Consider the following 9,193-nt stretch of genomic DNA (forward strand, 5'->3'; position numbering starts at 1 on the left):
GTGCATTAAAATGAATTTTCTTTTCTTCTTGGTCTTTATGCATTATTTAGAACCCTAGGATTTGTATGGACATATCCTCTCCCCTCACTATTCATGGATCTTGGGTGCAAGAGAAATTTGTGCAACTTCTTTAGAGAGGCTTGCCTTAGAACCAAGACTCACCACTTGGTGAGTCTCATGGGTCGACCTTGAAGTGATAACAAGCCAAAGCCAGGTCAACATTCCAGCTGCTATAACAAACTTGATACGATTAATGCCATATTGATGGTATTGCTATGTGATAACTCTCCTCTAGTACCCTTGTGGCATGTCAAACCCTAGTTCTCAGGGCTGGGAGACCTTCTGCAAAATTTTATCACTCACTTTCCAAATGAAATGCCCAAACTAAACACCTTGTCTTTGTATCCAAAATATCTTCTATCCAATGGCTCAAGGGGTCACCCATGCTCGTGAAGACATCCCACATACTCACAGTCCTTAGTAGAGGCAACAGTCCCTTGGGAAGTGATGACCCTTGGGATTCAGATCTTTGTAACTCCAAGAACTGAGTGCACTATAAGGGGGATCCTATGATGCCAAGATCCTAGGTTTTCCACTCTAGATAAGTGTTGCTAAACTTTGGTTCAAGTGGGAATTCAGTGGATACACAGCCTAGGTTGTGGTGTGTCTTTTCAATTTAACAATAACTATTCTTGTTTATTGTGTCTTGTGTGTGTGAAAAACATTAATAAATATAGAGCCAAATTTGCAAATTTACACCAAAACATATGTGAACCTTGGATACTATCAAATATTATCAAAATTTTACACCTTTTGTCAAAACATTGCAAACTTTGTCCAAACAGTTGAAACTTTGAAAACATGAGACTTCTAACCTTAGGAGTGCTTGGCATGACTTAGATTCTACCTTTGCATAGTATAAAATTTCCTTTTTCATTCATTAAGCTTCATTCTTACATCCTCTAGGCCTCATTTTTCATCCCTTATCTTTCATATTGCATTCCTTAGGCTTCATTTCACATCCCTTAGTCTTTGCATTCTAGCCTTAAATCTACATCTTGCATCTCCTAACTTGCATTCTTGCATACCCAACCTTAATTTTGCACATCTTAACCCTAATTCTATGTGTCCTAACCTTCATTTTTCATCATCAATCTAATCATAGCAATTTCCTTTGTCATTTAGCTCTTTAGAACAACAGTCTGGCAGTCATCGGCCCAAACTCCCCTTAGTTCAGACCACTTTACTAACTGTGCTCTGAAACTACCAACTATACTCTAACTAGCCCCAACTACAACATGGGCATAGTTGGCTCTGTCTAATCATGTTTGGTTGTTAGGACTTCCAGTTTAGACTTCTAGATAGCATTTTGGGACTCTTAAGTTGTCACTATTTGCCTAGATAGGTCCCCCTTCTGATCATGTCTTAAACTTCACTCTGCATGTCTCAACATTCATTGAGCATGCCTCAGGCTTCATTCCAAAGTCATAACCCTCATTTTTTACCTCCAATCTGATCCTAACATCATTCCCAACAACCTAGCTCTCTGGTATAACAATTTGATAGTCACCTAGTCCAAACTTAACAAACTTTCAACCTAGTCTCCCAACCACACTATGAAACTACCAACTACACTTAAACTAGCCTCAAGTGCACCATAGGCACAATTGGTACTATAAAAGTGCACTTGGTGCTATTATAGTACACTTGGTGACCAACATGACCATTTTGGGCCTCTAGATTGCATTTTGGGACCCTATAATTGCCTTCAAAAGCTTGTGTAGGTCCTCATTCTGAACATGAACCACAACATCATTTTGCACCTTGAACATTATTTTTAATCTTAGGACCTTTTCATATTTCATATACAATCAAAATAATATTCATTTTGACTATCCCTAAACCTCGTTTTGAACCTCAAAACCCTTTGGACTTAGTAAAAAATCAAAACAAAGTATGAGTCTTAGAGTATCTCCTAATGTTAGTGGATGATGGATCTTGACTAGTCATTTTGTCATCTTTTTTTTATCATTTTCTTGGGTCAAACTCTATCTATGTCTTGATGGATTTGACTTGTCATTTTTATCAATTTGATCTTTTTCAATTTTTGTCTCTTTTTGGTCAAGATCCAGAGTCCATCTTCACAAGGTTAAACTCTTAGACTAATACTTTCCAAAGATTTTATCCTAAGTTCAAAACCTTGCATACACCCCTATCATAGCATTATCATATTCCTAGTCTCCCTAAATGTCATTCTGATTAACCCTAGTTGCATAAGCACTTCATCTTGCATAGTTCAAAACCCTAACATCTCTTCCAATATCAAACACCATCAACTTGTCTATCAATCAACTTGTCTTCTTGATCTCATATCCCCATGTTGTATGTCCTAAACATCATTACCAACCTTAGCATACCTTCCTTCACATAATACAACTTGCATACATCAACCTCTAACATCATTCCAAAGTCTAAAGTCCAATTCTAATCTGTATTTTTCATACTATAGAGTCATTTTCATATCCCCTAGTAAAAATCTGAAACATCATTCCCTTAGGACATTTGGATCTTTCATATCAGAACCCTAGGTGTTTTTTCACTTCCATAGATTGCATAACACTCTAAAACCCTTAAAAATCCAAAAAATACTCATATCTTTCATACCCACTTCTAGATTATCAAGTTTTGCCCTATTTTACCAACTACACCCCTATTTTACCAACACCACACTTTAGGTGTGCAGTTGGTAGTTTTAGTGTGCATTTGGTAGTTTTAGAGCACACTTGGTAATTATGGATATCATTTTAGCTTCTATCACCTTAAACTGCATTCTCGTAGCTTGCATTATATCCCTAAACCCTAGAAAACACCTAAAATACTTAGATCATTCACACTCTACATATTTGTCACCCTAACACATCTTTTTACCAATTGCATACCTTCTAGTTACCAATTTCTTACCTTTAGAGCCCCAAGCACACCAAGGGTGCACTTGGTACTGTCAGAGCATAGTTGGTAATTTAGGTGCACACTTGGGAGATAGAGTGTCCATTTAGGGTTTTCTCCATTGCATCTACATCCTTAGGTATCATGCTAGCATTTATAAGGACACAATCAACTTAGAGACTAGTAGAACTATATAAACCCTTGTTTTTTGAGGTGCAAACACAACCAAAACCTCATTACAGACAAAAGAAGAGCAAGAAACATTAACAAACATTTGACAAGGACCAAACTGAAGCATCACAACCTTTACTTATGGACTCATTAAGTATGTATCTGCAAAACACTAACAATCAAGAAATGGTGCAACTGACCCTAAACAACACATCTACTATGAGGTTTTCTTTAAATACTTCCCCTACACATGGAATGGTTCAATGGAATCTTAATTTCAAACACATATTCGTACCTATACCACCCAGATGTGGAAGTGTACCTATGACTCCCGAGGATGAAGAAACTCACTCATTCAAATTTAAAAAACCTAACACAAATACCTTCAATCCTCCAAACATACAAGGTACTTTGCACCTCAATGATGATTCAAACATAGGTTATGGAATCACTGACAAAGAAATGACTAGGGCTTTCCAAGACAATACTTACCATAAGAACTTTAAACTTTTGGCAGCCTAATAAATCGTCAAATTTAATCCTAATTTGGAGGGACCTAAGTCCAAATATCAAGACACCCCAATGTTTGAAAGCATACAACCCACAATTAATTTAGACTTGGACAAAGGAAAAAAAAACCTTTGGAATTTTTAAACACATAGATAACACCTACAAGATCTCACCAAGAATCAACCATTGAAATTCTCTAAAGTACTTTCAAACACATTAATATCAATCCCTTGTTTGATGAACCTCCATTAATCAATGGAAACAAGACTCTTCCAAAATATCCCAAAAGGATGTTAAGAATTGACCTCAATCAAATAATGCAACAAGAAGATGTGCCTAAGGGGAATTGCACTCTAGGGATTCCAAACATATCTCCTTTGGAGGAAAATCAACAAAGTGCTCACTTTCTCCTAACTCTACCAAATTTTATGACATCAAATGTTATGGAGCTCCTTATGAGTATACCATGTGAAACATCAATTGCAAAAACTCCTATTGACACACAAAGGAATAGCCTTATCAAAATTTCACCCATTCCACAAAGGAATATGTCCCATTGCCAAATTAATATGATGTCCCATGGTGAAACATCTAACACACAAAATTATCAAAACAAAGACCTAAATATGATATTCAACTCTAAAGGACATAACCAACTTCCAAGACAACAACAACCTGTAGTGGTACAAGGACTTAATATCCCTAAAGCACAACCAAGTCAATATCAACTTAACATGCATACAACATATCAACAACAACATCAACAAAAACTAAAACAACAGTTGGAATATGAAAGATGCCTAGAGAAACAAATTGCTTATCAATAACACTTGTTACAACAATAACATATGCCACAACAACCTTAATAGATACCTCTACAATATCATTGCAAATATAGTCTCACATTCAACTAATAGAGGTATCTCAACAACAACCACAACAAATGGCACAACAACAACCACAAAAAGTGATGCAACAATAGCCTGTCGTACAAGCATCACAATCACTACCACAACAAGTACCAACACATGTACCACAACAAGGTTCTTTTTATCTTCAAGATGCTAACATACCTCCACCCCTAGTGACACATCACTTGAGTCTTCAGATACAAAAATGTTAGAAATATGTCTACAAAAATATCAGATACAAAAATGTCTATACATGCCTCCATTTCCAAAACATTTTGAGGCACCAAGATTTGAAAAATATCAAGGGAAAAACAACTCAATTGATCATATCAGGGGATTTTGTGCCTCTTGTACTGAACTTAGTGACAAGCTCAAATATATGATGAGATTGTTCCCTTGGTGGGCCGACACTTGAATGGTACTCCAAAATTCCTGGTAACATAAAATCTTTGTCAAAATTAGTAGACAAATTCATATCCCATTTCGCCTTCAACATAAAAAATGAGGTGACACATTCTAACTTATGCTCAACAAAACAAAAGACAAGAGAACCATTTATCACATTCTTATTATGTTGGATAAAATTAGTCATTCAATGCTCACTCGATATTCTTGAGGAATAAAAAGTCAATATGTGCATTGAAAACCTAGTTGTCGACCTAATGTACAAACTCAAGATCAAAAGTCCAAGCACCATTTCCAAGTTGATGAAAAAGGGGGCTAGTATTGAAGATGCCCTCATTTGTAAGGGCAAAGGAAAACACAACCACAAATGTGTCTAATGACAAGGAAATTTTTTTTCTCCAAAAACAAGAATGTAACCAATGTGCATTGTCGATGCATGAATGATTAGTACATCACAACCTCAGCTGACTCTAAAAGGTACAAACCCCACAAATTCACAAACTCCCAATCAAACACAACCTCAACAACAGAGAATTCAAACTTCCATGCAGGACAGATCTCAAAGATATACTTGAAACAAAGACAAGAAATTCACACCCTTGGGGATACCTCTTGAGACTACACTTCAACAATTACTCAGTAATAACTTCTTGTAGTTACCCCCAATCAAAGATGAACCATCAAAAAAACCCTCTTGGTGGGATGAAAACAAATTCTATGATTATCACTGCACGAAAGGACACAAGACTACTTCATGTTTCCAACTTAAACATGAAATCGAAGACCTTATTAATGATGGTGCGATCAAAGTCAATCCATCACTACTAGCTTCCAATTCTGATCATACTATTTTTAAAGATCCTTTGGGTGATCATGACAAAGGGAAATCCTCCAGTTCAAACTCGAGCTCCCAGGCTAATATAAATTACACACACACTGGATATGACTACACCATCAACTATTTCAATGAGTCCAACTCCTACAAATCCACATTCAACTTAAAAGATGAAAACCCTTGTTGTGCTGTCACCACCCGCCACACTCAGATTACCTTACCTAGAGCCCTAGCTAGACCTATGGCACCAGTTAGACCCACCACCTTTGCTAGACCCATAGTCCTTGGTAGACCTACTAATCCCACTTCTTTAGATTGTAGCCTTGTAGACCAACTTGGAAAAACTATTGTGTAAATATCCATCCTAGATTTACTACGCGTGTCATCCCAACATCAAAAGATCCTTGACCAAGCTTTAAAAGAGTCCATAGTACTAGATAACATTGATGTTTCCTAGTTCTAGGCCATGGTTGGGAACCTATTCGCATCACAAAATATCAACTTCCCCCCCAAGATATTCCTAAAGATAGACCTAACCACAATGACCCCCTTCATCTCAAAGTCTTTATCCATAACACCAAGGTCAGAGATGTCTTGATAGATGGAGGAGTGAGACTAAACATCTGTACCCTTAAAATTGTCAAAGGTTTGGGTTACTCTAAAGAAGATGTGGGTCCCTCTCATAGAGTCACAATAAAGGCCTATGATGATGGTGAACATTTCTCTAAGGGCGTTATCATATTACCCATAAGAGTTGGCATGACTACTAAGAATACATTATTCCAGGTCCTAGATATCAAAATGAATTACAACATGATACTAGGACTTCCTTGGATTCATGCTATGAAAGCGGTGCCTTCTACATACCATCAATGTTTGAAGTTTTCCTACAACAAGATCGAGGTTACTATCCTTGGTGATCTAGACCCTTTCAAGTTTTGTGCTAATTTGAGAGATGCTACCACATACCAAGTCCCAAAAAATAATGAAGCACAACCCAAAAATTCCTCTAAACATGTGGATCCTGATATACTCCTCAGTAAGGCCAAGGAAAAGCTAAAAATTGAAGGTAAAGGGTGTGGAGAATACCTTGTCTCAAATATTCCACATTAGGGAGTCATCAATTTCTCCCCAATCTTATGGTGGATCACAACTATTGCAAGCAAAACATTCTCAGACCAGTACACAAAATGCCACTTCTATCAATTTTATTAGCGAAGGCGGCCTACTTGAAGAACATCTTAATGAGAATACATCCATCTATATTGAGAAAGTAAAAGAAGAACAAGAACCCACTTTGATATCTCCTAGCAAGTATGGACCTGGGTTTACTATCATGCAAAAACAAGGCTACGATGGATATAGTTGTCTTGGATATCAGAAACAAGGAATAATTAAAAAGATGACCTCTTAGTTTGGGGATTGGATTCAAACCATTACGAATAGGTCCTTCTAGTACTAAGGTACCCTCGTGTAAGACCATGAATATTTTGAACAATGAAAAGGCATCTAAGGATACCCAACCTAAAACCAATAATATTGATAGTCCTTATGCACTCAACCATATCTTTGTTGACCCTAACATCATACCCATAGGGAATACATATCTTACTATAACTCCACCCGTCACTCAAACCAATCATACACCTTGGATTGATACATTATGGGATCCAAGTCCTCCAACTTCTAAGCATGATCCCAATGATACAACTGAATTAGATATCCATATATATACCTTTGACTAGAGCCCAATCAACACTGGTGATGACATCCCCTCAAGTTATCCTAAACTGTTAGATTGGGACCAATGTGGACCACCAATCCTTAATCAAATTGACAAAGATGACACTCTTATAAATATCTTGGAACTCTATGAAGGCATTACAATTGATGGTCATAATGAAGAAATTTCTCCTAAATTAAACACATTTGTATATTTTGGGAAGTAAACTCCATCTTCTAGTTACAAAATTAGAAACAAAGGAAAAAATAACAAGAATAGGTCTCTTGGTGAAAACTGAAAAGTGCCATTCAATTGTGAAAAAGGAATATCTAAGCATTTGCGAAGGATACAAAATAAACAAGTTAATACCATGAATATAAGTGTTTTAGTGTTCAATGCGCCACAAAGTCTTTTCAAGATCTCTTGATCAACCTTCATGTGGGTAGCCATTGGTCTCAATCCTCCTAGTTCTTCTTTGTATCCAGCTACTTATGCCCAAATCCTACTACCTAACCTATCCAACACCCAAAATCAAACATCTATCCAAAAAACCTTTGAATATGTCATCATCAGTGACATCCTATACAAAGAATCCATTGACCCAATTATCCTCTGATGCCTTGATTCAAAAGAGGCAGACACTGTCTTACATATGGTACATGATGGTATACTTCGAGGCCATTCTAGTGGTTTGATTTTAGCTACAAACTAGGAATGATTCTTGTGTAGCTATATTCACTTATGGATTCAAAGGTTATCAACTAGCAACATCGACAATAGTTTCATGTCTAGCATTTGTTAGTGAAATTCATAATTCCATCTAAAAGTCTTGAAAAAAAAGAAACAAAAAAAAGAAAAATTCATGAAAAATGGAGGCCTTGATGAAAACCTTCCAAATACGTGCTTTGGGAAACTACCATGGTGAAAACCTGGCAAATAGGTGCCATGTGTAATTAGTTATTGCTCCACCATCTATAAGGATTTCATCTGGTTTTTCCTCCTTGTCATTCCCTAATCACATCCTTCATATTTCAAGACATCCATAGTCCTTGGTCATGGCCCACAAATTTGTCAACATCCATTTTTATCTTACCTAAGCACCACTAGTCTGTACATACTCTGTCTTTAGTCTTTGGACATAGTTTGTGTCTTGTCGGGGGACATATCACCTACACAGTGCATGAATTTCAAATTGAACCAGGGGCATGTCCCTAAGAATATTTTATCCATTGGACTTATCACATATTGGATTGGAGCTAATACTTGTGAATCCTTTACGATCCTGAAAAAATCCTAAAAATTCAAATATGATCTTGAAAAAAAGTTCTACAAATCATAAAATGTCCTTAAAAAATCCAGAAAAATCATAAAATATTCTAAAAAAATCCATAAAAATCATAAAATTTCCTAAACACATCCATACAAATCATAAAACATCCTGAAAAAACCCATAAAAATTATAAAACATCCTAAACAAATCCATAAAAATCGTAAAATGTCCTGAACAAATTGATAAAAATCATAAAATATCTTAAAAAAACCAGTAAACATCATAAAACATCCTGAGATAAACCTTAAAAATCATAAAATATCCTGAAGAAATGAGCAACACAAAAACATCAGATATCTTCAAAACCTTAAAAATCATAAAACCCACCACAAACTTGAAATAAACCTTGTAAATACTCACTA

Source organism: Cupressus sempervirens, chromosome 6 (genome assembly GCF_028749045.1).
Source record: "Cupressus sempervirens isolate cs-2001-9-10 chromosome 6, ASM2874904v1, whole genome shotgun sequence".
NCBI classification, from domain to species: domain Eukaryota; kingdom Viridiplantae; phylum Streptophyta; class Pinopsida; order Cupressales; family Cupressaceae; genus Cupressus; species Cupressus sempervirens.